Source organism: Terrapene carolina, unplaced genomic scaffold (genome assembly GCF_002925995.2).
Source record: "Terrapene carolina triunguis isolate 2854851 unplaced genomic scaffold, T_m_triunguis-2.0 Scaffold120, whole genome shotgun sequence".
NCBI classification, from domain to species: domain Eukaryota; kingdom Metazoa; phylum Chordata; order Testudines; family Emydidae; genus Terrapene; species Terrapene triunguis.
The window spans coordinates 7544144-7554775 of record NW_020664471.1 but is presented as its reverse complement, the minus strand read 5'-3'; the positions used below and the strand labels follow the sequence as shown (position 1 = coordinate 7554775).

Genomic DNA, 10632 nt, shown 5'->3' with positions numbered 1-10632 from the left:
GCGCAGACAGACGGCTCCCGGCGCTGCGGAGAGGCCTCCCACTCCGCAATGCCCCCTAGCCGAGTCGGGCCCTGGCCTGTACCTGGCCGCGGGCAGTGTTTGTGCCCCGCTGTCCGAGGGCCGGCCTGGCCCGGTGCGGGGTGTGGCTGGCTGGGTCTCACGCTGCGGGCGCTCCTGGCTGGCCTCCCCCCGCCGCAACCGCCGCCCGCTCGCGTAGTCCGAACGCAACCAGCAGCACCGACATGTTGGGAACCCCTCTCCCAGCGCCCGATACTGGGCCCTCCCCCTCCCGCCGCTCACGTCAGCAGGCAAAAGGCGGGGGTGGTGGGCGAAATGATCCGCCCCCAGCAGCCCGGCCTCGGAAGCCAGCATAGGCAGCCCAATTCTATTGGCTATCATGTCTGTCATTCAGTTAGCCCCGCCTCTTCCTGACTCCCATTGGCCAACACGCCTGGTTGCTGCACATATGCTAAGCGGCGTTGGTTAACCCCCTTGCCACTCACCAGTTGCCCCGTCCTCTCTCCGCCCGCTCAGATGGCAACAGGCGTATCCCCGAGCCTATTACTGAAAGCTATTGGCCGCGGCTGCCGTCAATCAAGTGCCTCTCCTGTCGTCCTCCTTACTTTTGCGCACTTTTTTACCCGGGCACTGCAGCCTGGGCATGATTGACGGGAGTCGCTGTCAGTTAAACCCACCGCCCCTCCCCACGCAGCCTTCTTTCACGAACACCAACCTCCTTCCACACAGCACGTTGGTCGCCCACACTCCATAGGCTCTTGATGCTGTCAGTCCAATTACATCCCATCTCCCTTCCAGACATCACAGCGGCCTTGCTAATGGGCGGGTACATACGTAGCTGTAATATCCCCGGTCTCATTGGGCTGCATGCCTGCCAATCACTCCTCCGAAGGGAAGAAGCGAAGAAGACGGCGAGAGCGAAGTCGGCTTTGAAAAAGCAAGCAAGCGTTTCCTCCCAACGGCAGGCCGCTCTGCCCTGTGATTGGCTGCGCGGGGGGTGGAGCGGCTGCCCTCCTCAGCTGCAAGGGGGGGAGGGTCGGAGAGGTGATGAGAAATGCCCGTATGTGCTGTCACATTACATCACCGCCAGCCAATCAGCGAGCGAGGGGTTCCGCCTCCCACCGCGGGGGGGAGGGAATGCGTTGCGGTGCTTCGCACCTCGACGGCGGCGGCGGGGTGCAGCCGGGAGCACAAGGTGGGGGCAGGGGCGGAGGCGCCTGGCCTCGAAGGAGAGACCGCAGCAGCGGGGACGCCCAGGGCATACGGAAGAAGGAGGCTGGGGCCCTGTGCACCTCTCTTGCGGTGCAGCCCAGCGGATCATTGACCTGCACGTTGTCCGGCAGTGCAGGACTGGGCTCTGCCCCTGTGCGCGATCTCTGGGTCCCGCGCGCCAGGCCTTGCTGCAGGCTGAACCCAGGGCTTTTCAAAAGCAAAAGTGAGGAGGAGGACAGGGGAGGTACTTGATTGACAGCAGCTGCAACCAGTGGTTTTCAGTACCGGGATAGGGAGTATGCCCACCCAGTGCCTCAGCACGCCAATGCCATCCTTTTAGACAATATTATAATTCTGCAGCTAGTATTCAGCCAAAGCAACTGTTCATTGAACTCTCTCCTTTCAAATACAAAGTTGCCTCCTATCTTTGGTAACAACATGCAATCAGCATAGTGTCCTGAGGCACCTGCCCTTCACACCCTCATTCTTTCAGAAGGTTATGTTGTATTCAGGTCTCTTTCTGCAGAAGAACCCATTGATGCTAGTATTTTTTTAAAATACTAAAAAATACTGTAGTGTTGTAATCTTGTAGGAGTATTGTTGCCTATAATTTGACATTAGCCCCATTTATCCATTTTAATCAGAAAAGGAAAACAAGGTACATTCTCCCTTCTCCCACCCCACATCATGTTCTTCTGTACATAAATGGTGAAGTCCAGGTCCCATTGAAATCAATGACAAAACTTCCCTTGGCTTCAACTGAAGAAAAGTTGACCCAAACTTCACACAAAGTTGGTGTTTGTGGAGTGCCCACACTTTAATCTGTTATCTGTACAGTAGCATAAAATATTTCCTTTACTAATACTTTTTACTGATGTCAACAATGTGGTGCCCCCTCTCCTTTCATTAAATTGGTTTAAAGTTGCATTTCCCCCAAATTATATGTATCACTATATGCACTAAACATTTGTCAAAAACAGAACTCATGATCATGGGCATAAAAGTCAGTTTACATGGCATCTTCCTTTTGTTCGGATCTAAAGGAGTGTGGCTGCAATGGCAAAAGTTCATGAACTGTCCCTGGAAAAGGCTTTCATTTTTCATTGTGGGAGTAGGCTATTCTCTAATAATCTATTTAAGTATGTGCTTGTAAAAAAGTGGACTCACTGCTGGAGTGCTTCCTGGTGGCTGGGTGTGGAGTAGCAGCTACCCCCTCCCCCGCATATGGCACCACATGATCACAGCCACTCTGGTTGTCTTGTGGTCCGCCTCTTCCCCTGACTTGGCCCGCGGCCTGAAAGTCCAAAAATAAAGGAATGGTATGAACTTTAACAACAACCAAATGGCAGATGAAATTCTGTGTTGATAAATGCCAAGTGATGCACATTGGAAAACATAAACCCAACTGCACATACAAAATGGCAGGGTCTAAATTAACTCTTACCACTCAAGAAAGACATCTTGAACTCACTAGATAGTTCTCTGAAAACATCTGCTTCAATGTGCAGTGGCAGTCAAAAAAGCTAAAAGCATGTTAGGAACCATTAGAAAAAATGATAGATAAGACAACCAAAAATATCATAATGCCACTATATCAATTCATGGTATGCTCACACCTTGAATACTGCATGTAGTTCTGGTTGCCCCATATCAAATAATATATATTTAAAATGGTACAAGGAAAGGCAACAGAAATGATTAGAGGTATGTAACAGCTTCCAGATGAAGGGACATTAAAAAGACTGGGACTTTTCAGCTTGGAAAAGAGACAATAAGGGGGGATATGTTAAAGGTCTATAAAACCATGAATGGTATGGAGAAACTTAATAAGAAGATGCTATTTATCCCTTCACATAACACAAGAAGGAAGGGACACCCAATGAAGTTAATATGCAGCAGATTTAAAACAAATATAAGGAAGTACTTCTTCACACAACACCCAATAAAAGATATATTGTCTCTTGTCACCTTGTCTCTCTAACATCCTGGGACCAACATGGTTACAACTACACTGCATACAACAATAGAAATGATCTTATTAAGCCATCTGAAATGGAATCTCCACAACATGAAAAAAAAGGAAGCAAAATTTAACAGCTACATCTACACCCGGGGAAATGCAAAAAGCAAAACAACATCCCCAGCGGTCTCACCATCTATAATCCTCTGACCACTACATACAACTCCAGATATGCTGAACAGCTCTGCAGATGGACTTCAGAGAAACAGGGGAATCACTGCACCTCACACACCCCAGAAGGGACCACCTCAAACAAGAAATCATCACATACTGCTACACACTGGAGGGAAAAAATGGGAAAGTTAGCTGGAAATCATGCAAGAAATTAAAAACAACTATAAAAAAAACCCCTGATGACAGCCATCCAACATGAAAACAAAAAGTGGAACCAACGACAACTACTCGACAACCCATAGAACACCACCTCCAGGAGAAACCAGGGTACCAGTACTCACCACATGGACACTATATGACACCCAAACATCATCAACTTAATGAAGACTATCTCTCACTGGAGTTGAATTGTCTGTACTCTCTTAAGGGACTGAACTTCTGACTCACTACAGAACCTGATACCTGCTAAAATGTAGAGAACTAGAAGAATTCTTTCACTGTCGCTGCCTCAAAGAATTCTTTCACAACAATGATGACACCACTCACAATACCACATCCGCACCAACAATTATAAGAAAAAAGATCATCTGACTGGACACCACAGAACGGATGAAATCACACTCTTGATCATTATGTTGATTGCTTCGGGGGGGAAATTGACTTTGAAATCCTTAACAAACATCACATTCACCATAATCTCTCCAGTGCCAAGAGGACAGCCATATGGTCCCTGAAATCTAACCACCAGATAGTGATCAAACCAACAGACAAAGGGGGCGCCACTGTAGTCCTCAACCATGATGACTACAGTTAAGGAGGCCAACTGACAACGCTCTGACACCACCTACTATAAAGAACTCAAAGAAGAACCCACATCAGAATTTACCCACGAACTTAAAGATATCATCAAATCCTTTCCCAAACAACTCCAAGAGAAACTCTACAAACTTATCCCCCACAAACCCACCACACGGACCTTCGACATGCTTCCCAAGATACACAAACAAGGGAACCCAGACATGCATCATATCTGGCCACGACACTCTTACTGAAGGAATAACAGGACCAGTGTTCCCTCTAATTTTTCCCACCCATGTGCAGAATGAATTTTGTTATGTGCACCAACATGGAGGTGATGTGTCACACATCACCTCCATATTGGTGCACATAACAAAATTCATGTGGTGGGGTGGGACTGAGGGGTTCGTAGTGTGGGAGGGGGCTCAGGGCTGGGGCAGAGGGTTGGAGTGCAGGGGGGTGAGGGCTCCGGCTGGGGGTGCGGGCTCTGGAGTGGGGCTGGGGATGAGAGATTTGGGATGCAGTGGGGCTCTCCCCCAGCTCTCTCTCCCTGCAGCAGCACCTGGGCTGAGGGGGAGGGACACCAGTCCCCCGGCCGTGGCAGGTCTGGGGCTAGGCTGGGGAGGGGCCAGCTGGGGAGGAGCTAGGGGAAAGGCACCTGTCCCCCAGCCGCAGCAGGGCCAGGCTGGGGAGGGGCCGGGGAAGGGGCTCCTGTCTCCCATCCGCGGCAGGTCCAGGGCTGGGGAGGGGGGTGCTGCAGTAGGTCTGGGGCTTGGGGAGAGGCATCTCTCCCCACCATAGCCCTGAGCGCCTGCAAGGCTTAATAGGCAGTTGCGCAGCTTAGAGGGAACTTTGATCAGGACTCATAGAAACTATCCTCAAACCAGTCATCACACAAAGGGCCAGCTTCCTCCAGGACCACAACTGACTTCCTCCACAAACTCCACAACATTAAAAACCTCCCTCAGAACATCATCCTTGCCATGGATGTCACTTCCCTATACACTAACATCCCTCACAATGATGGCATAGCTGCCTGCCTCAAATATTTACAAGACAATAGACAATCCTCAGATATCCAACCCAAACTCATTGCCAAACTCATCCATTTAATCTTCACCCATAACAATTTTACACTGAACAACAAATATTGTATCCAAACAATGGGAACAGCCATGGGTACTAGGATGGCATCCCAATATGCCACCCTCTTCATGGGCCACCAAGAAGAATTTCTGGACAAATGCACCACAAAACCAATGATATACCTGAGATACATAAATGATATTTTCATCCTCTGGATGGACAGCTCATAGATTTCCACCACAACTTCAACAACCACCACCTGTCCATTAAACTCTCTCTGAAACATTCCTACACTAACATCAATTTCCTGGACACCACAATCAGCTTCAACAATAAAACCCTATAGACAACCATATACAAGAAACTCACAGATCACCACACCTACCTTCATAGATCCAGACCCCAAACACAACAAGAAATCTGCTATCTACAGCCAGACACTCAGCAAGCAAGGAGAAAGTCTGGGATATACACCTTAACACTCTTAAAACTGCTTTAATCAAACAAGGACACTCCACCAGAGAAGTAGATCACAGCTTGGAATGGGCCACCCAAATACCCTGAGAGAACCTGCTTCAATACAGAAATAAACCCCCCTCCAACTACCACTCTCAGCTGTCACTTACCACCCCACACTGGAACTCATACAGGGTATCATTAAACAACTATAACCCAGGGATAGCTCAGTGGTTTGAGTATTGGTCTGCTAAACCCAGGGTTGTGAGTTCAATCCTTGAGGGGTCACTTGGGGATCTGGGGCAAAATCAGTACTTGGTCCTGCTAGTGAAGGCAGGGGGCTGGACTCGATGACCTTTCAAGGTCCCTTCCAGTTCTAGGAGATAGGATATCTCCATTAATTTATTTATCCTTGATGGGGATCCCATCCTGAAAGTAATCTTTCCTAAACCCCCACTTCTGGCCTTCAAACAACCCCCCCTCCCCCAACCTTTCCAAGCAAATCAGAAGCAAGCTCCCCACGGACCAGGACACCTCAATTCAAAGCAGCACCAGACCCTGCCAGAACAACAGATGCAAAACCTGCAGACTCCACTGCTCCAGGGATCAACACTCCTCGCAACACACCTTTCAAGGTCCATGGGTCCAACATGTGGTGTACCTCATCCAGTGCACTAAATGCCCCCAAAACAACTACGTAGGTGAAACCAGATAATCACTACACTCTCAAATCAACTCACAGAGGAAAATGATAAAACACAAAAACACTCTATCACCTGTGGGTGAACACTTTTCACAAAGCCATCGCTCTATGTCTGACCCACCTATCAGTCATCCTCAAAGGAAACCTGCCCAACATTTACAAAAGACCAGCTTGAGAGCTTAAATTCATAACTCTACTAGACACTAAAAATCATGGACTGAACAGAGACACTAGACTTATGGCCTATTACAACAATCTGTAACCCACTAACCCCCTCTTTTTGTCCTATGACTGCAGAGGTGTTAACGTGGCCCTTCTACCTTGAATGGTCACTTAGAATATGTGTTAGCTATGTATGCTAAACAATCTGTTCCACCTTGCATTTAGCTGTGATGCTCAGAGTGCCTTTCCCAGATGTAAAGAAGAGCTCTGTGTGGCTCAAATGCTTGTCTCTCTCACGAACAGAAGTTGGTCCAATAAAAGATATAACCTCAGCCATCTGATTTAGCCAGAGTGGCTTTTTTTTTTTTTTTTTTTTTTTTTTTTTTGGTCCTCTTACTATATCTATCTATAGCTATAGCTATAGATATAGATAGATAGATATTTAGCCTCTATTATGGTGTTTTTAAAAAGTTTCCATACAGCTTGCAGGCATTTCACTCTTGTGACTGTTCCGTTTCATTTCTGTTTAACTAGCTTCCTCATTTTTCAGTAGTTTCCCTTTTTGAAGTTAAATGCTACTGTGGTGTTGCTTCATCATTGCCTGTATAGCACTTTGCAGGGTTTGTTGTTAATCCAGCCTCCCCTAGGGACTGGAGGACAGCCACTACCTGCTTCAAGTGGTCCTCCCAATTCCAGCTATAAATATCATCAATATGGGGTAAAATGACCCTATCCATCAGCCACTGAAAAGTCACCAGGGCACCACTGAAGCCACATTGCATGGTTTGGAACTGATATAGTCCATGAGGGGTTGCAAAGGCTGTCTTTTCCCCTAGATTCAGGAGTGAGAGGGATTTATCAATACCCCTTCATAAAGTCCAAGGTGGTAACATACCAGGCCTTGCCAAACCAATTCAGTAATTTGTCTACTTGGGGAGTGAGATATGTATCAAATTTTGAAATAGTGTTGATTTTTCTCTAAGTCTATAGAGAAGCAGCTTGTACCATCCTGTTTGGGCACTGCAACAGTTGGGCTTCTCTAGTAACTATGATACTCTTCAGTTGCTCCAAGCTCTAGCATGGCCTGGAGCTCTTGCTTTATGATTAAGGCTACAATTATGTCATGGAAGTCATGACTTCCGTGACTTCCAGTGACTTACGTGACATTTTCTGCCCAGGGCTGGAGCTGTCAGCCAGTGGGGCCCCGTAGCTCTCAGCCGCTGCCGGCAGCGGCCCTTCCCGCAACTGTTAGCCGCTGAGCAGCAGGCGGAAGCAGGAGCTCCCAGCCACTGCCCTCCTCCAGAGCTCCCAGCCATGGTGGGGAGGGAGAGGACTCTGCAGCTGCCCAGCCGCAGTGGGCAGCAGGGAGACCCACCCCCTGCTGCCCAGCCGCTGTGCGGGGGAGCCTGGAGTTCCCACTCACTACAGCAGCAGCAGGGGATTCCAGAGCCCCAGCAGTGGTGGGTGCTGAACCCTCCTTCCTCCCAATTTTGTCAGGGATATTTTTAGTGAAAGTCAGGGACAGGTCACGGGCTTCCATGAATTTTTGTTTATTACCCATGACCTGTCCACGACGTTTACTAAAAATATCCATGACAATATCTTAGCCTTATTTATGGTCTCCCTCATCTTCCTGGGAAGAGGTTGAGGCAGTTCCTTGATTTGTTGTCCTGGTTCCATCTGCATATGATGGGCTAAAAAGACTGTGTAGAATGTAGCTGCCAGTTGTTGCGCTTGAGTCTTCTGGCATCAGATTCTCCCCAACACGTATGGTCCTGGTGGTCCAAGTGTTGTGTATCTGAGAGCCCTGTTCTGGCTCTGGAGCATAAAGGGCTATAAATAATCCCTTCTGAGCTTTCCTCTCTTTAAAAGGTTGGTAGATCTATTTAGTCTTTCTTTTATCAGGTTTTCTAATTTCTTAATCTACTGATCCTATCTGCTGTATAACTTCATAGGGGCCCTGTCATCTAGGGTGACCAGATGTCCCAATTTTATAGGGACAGTCCCAATTTTTGAGTCTTTTTCTTGTATAGGCTCCTATTACCCCTCCACCCCCGTCCCAATTTTTCACACTTGCTGTCTGGTCACCCTACTGTCATCAGACCAACAGTGTTGACTCTGTGTTAGAGAGCAAAAGGAGCATCCATTCACCAGGTTTGAACATTCTGATATGGGGTCCTTTATTGTATGCACTCCAGTGCTTACTTTGTAATGAAAGAGGTGTAGGCATTCAAGAAATTACATGCCGGGGCTCAAGAATGTTTTTTTACTTTCATAACTGATGCGGCAAGCCCAGAGGTGCCAGGACTATGAACTTCCAAGCCTAGACATGCCGGGGCTCAGCCCTGGCACAAATTAAACTCTGACACACTCTCTTGGGCATTCAAAAAGTTCTCCCTTGCAAAGGAACTTAGACCTTCAAGCATCTTGCAAAGTTTAAGTACATAGTGGACAACATTTTCAGCTTGAGAACCCTGTTCCTCCCACATCTCCCTCATCAAGCCTAAAATCCTTTGAGGTTGCCTCCCATAAGAGTTCAAAAGAGAACCCTGTAGATGGCTTGGCACCTCTCATATTGCAAACAGGAGGGGAGTGAAGCAACTGGTCCACATGATGAAGATATGTGGTGATGAACTTCTTTAGCATGTTCTTCAATATCTGATTAAAACATTCCACCAACCCATCCATCCAGGGGTGGTAAAGAGAAGTTCTGAGTCTTAATTTTTATTCTTTTATACACTTATCACATAACCTTCAATATAAAGCTGGTTCCCTGGTCAGTCAAAATCTCCCAGGGCAGTGCTACCCTGGCAAAGACCTCCATTAACCTCCTCCTTGCCTGGGTGGGGCTTGTATGCCCCATCACAGCCCTAGTTTATTTTTCTACTCTCCCCTCATAGGGCTTAAGTAATATACTTTCTAACAGACCTAGCTGGTCCTTTTCGGTTTTCACTTAGGCTGCATCTGATAGTCTTTTAAATACAATTAATATATTATTCAATTGATGGCACATCTGGCTGAAAAATGCTGTGTCTTTTGTGTGGGCCACTATAAAAATCATTCAGTCCTGATAATTCTTGAACCATACTTTGAATTGTGGCAAACAGAAACACTAGGATGCGGGGGGGCGGGGGCAGAAGGGGGAAGGTGGCTATCTGATTTTGCCACCATTTAAGCTAATGGGAATATCTCCCATTGGTTTCAGTAGAAGCAAAATCAGGCAGATTGTCTGTAAAAGCAGAGACATGATAAAACTCAGATTCCACTTTACTCCATGGTTGCCATGGAGTAATGACTATGCTCAATATGACTGAGGCATACTTAGCTGCTACTGCATCTTCCATTTATCTTCTTCCAGCATGCATTCTTGCTACAGTGAATATTACACCAACACAGCCATAAAAAGCCAGGAAATCACTAGTTGAATTTTAAACCACCCCTGGAAATCTACAACCATGATTTTTGTTTTTTCTGCCCAGATCAACCACGCACAAGGCTCTTTCTTTCATCTCCATACAAAACATGAAACCTTAACTCCAGCCATAAATATCAGCTTTTGAAAGAGACAAAAAAATCATACTTCCCCATTACATCACCTGAGTAGTGCTAGAAACATTGCAGACAATAACTTCCCAAAATGATAAACACTACAAATGCTTTTCACTTTCAAATAAAAAGTTTTCTTCTTTATCATCTAACATAATCCACTTAAACATAACCATCATCTAAAAAGCTACACAAAGCCCATGAACCATCTAACTCAACCCAACATCACTTCAACATTCCAAACAATTAGAAAATATAAATATCTAGCCACTCCACATGGCTTAGAGCTAAAATTTGCACAAGAGGCATGTGTGGCAAGAGGCATTTGTCATTGTGGTGGCGGTGGAAGTGGATGAGGTGATAAGAAGGTGAAATAATAGCAGGATGTTGCAAGGGGCAGCTAAGGACTTTTTTTTTTCTTTTCTTTTTTGTTTTTGGGCTATTCACTTAAGAGATTTTCAATGAATTTTGTTTTAAAGAAAACATATATATATATGTATATACACACTGATATTTT

At 46.6% G+C, this 10632-nt stretch overlaps 1 protein-coding gene across 3 annotated transcripts in view; it reads right to left on the bottom strand.

Annotated features, from left to right (window-relative positions):
* The window catches only part of PPM1B (protein phosphatase, Mg2+/Mn2+ dependent 1B), a 104206-nt gene extending 103367 nt beyond the window's left edge, over nt 1-839 (bottom strand). The window contains exon 1 of one of the 3 annotated variants that reach the window (XM_026652517.2): nt 734-839. The gene's annotated coding sequence lies outside the window, so the exon portion shown is untranslated. Of the gene's footprint in view, nt 1-82; nt 271-733 lie in introns of those variants that run through there. The other 2 variants (XM_026652516.2, XM_026652518.2) reach the window with 2 other exon arrangements.
* Between the last annotated feature and the right edge of the window lie 9793 nt (nt 840-10632).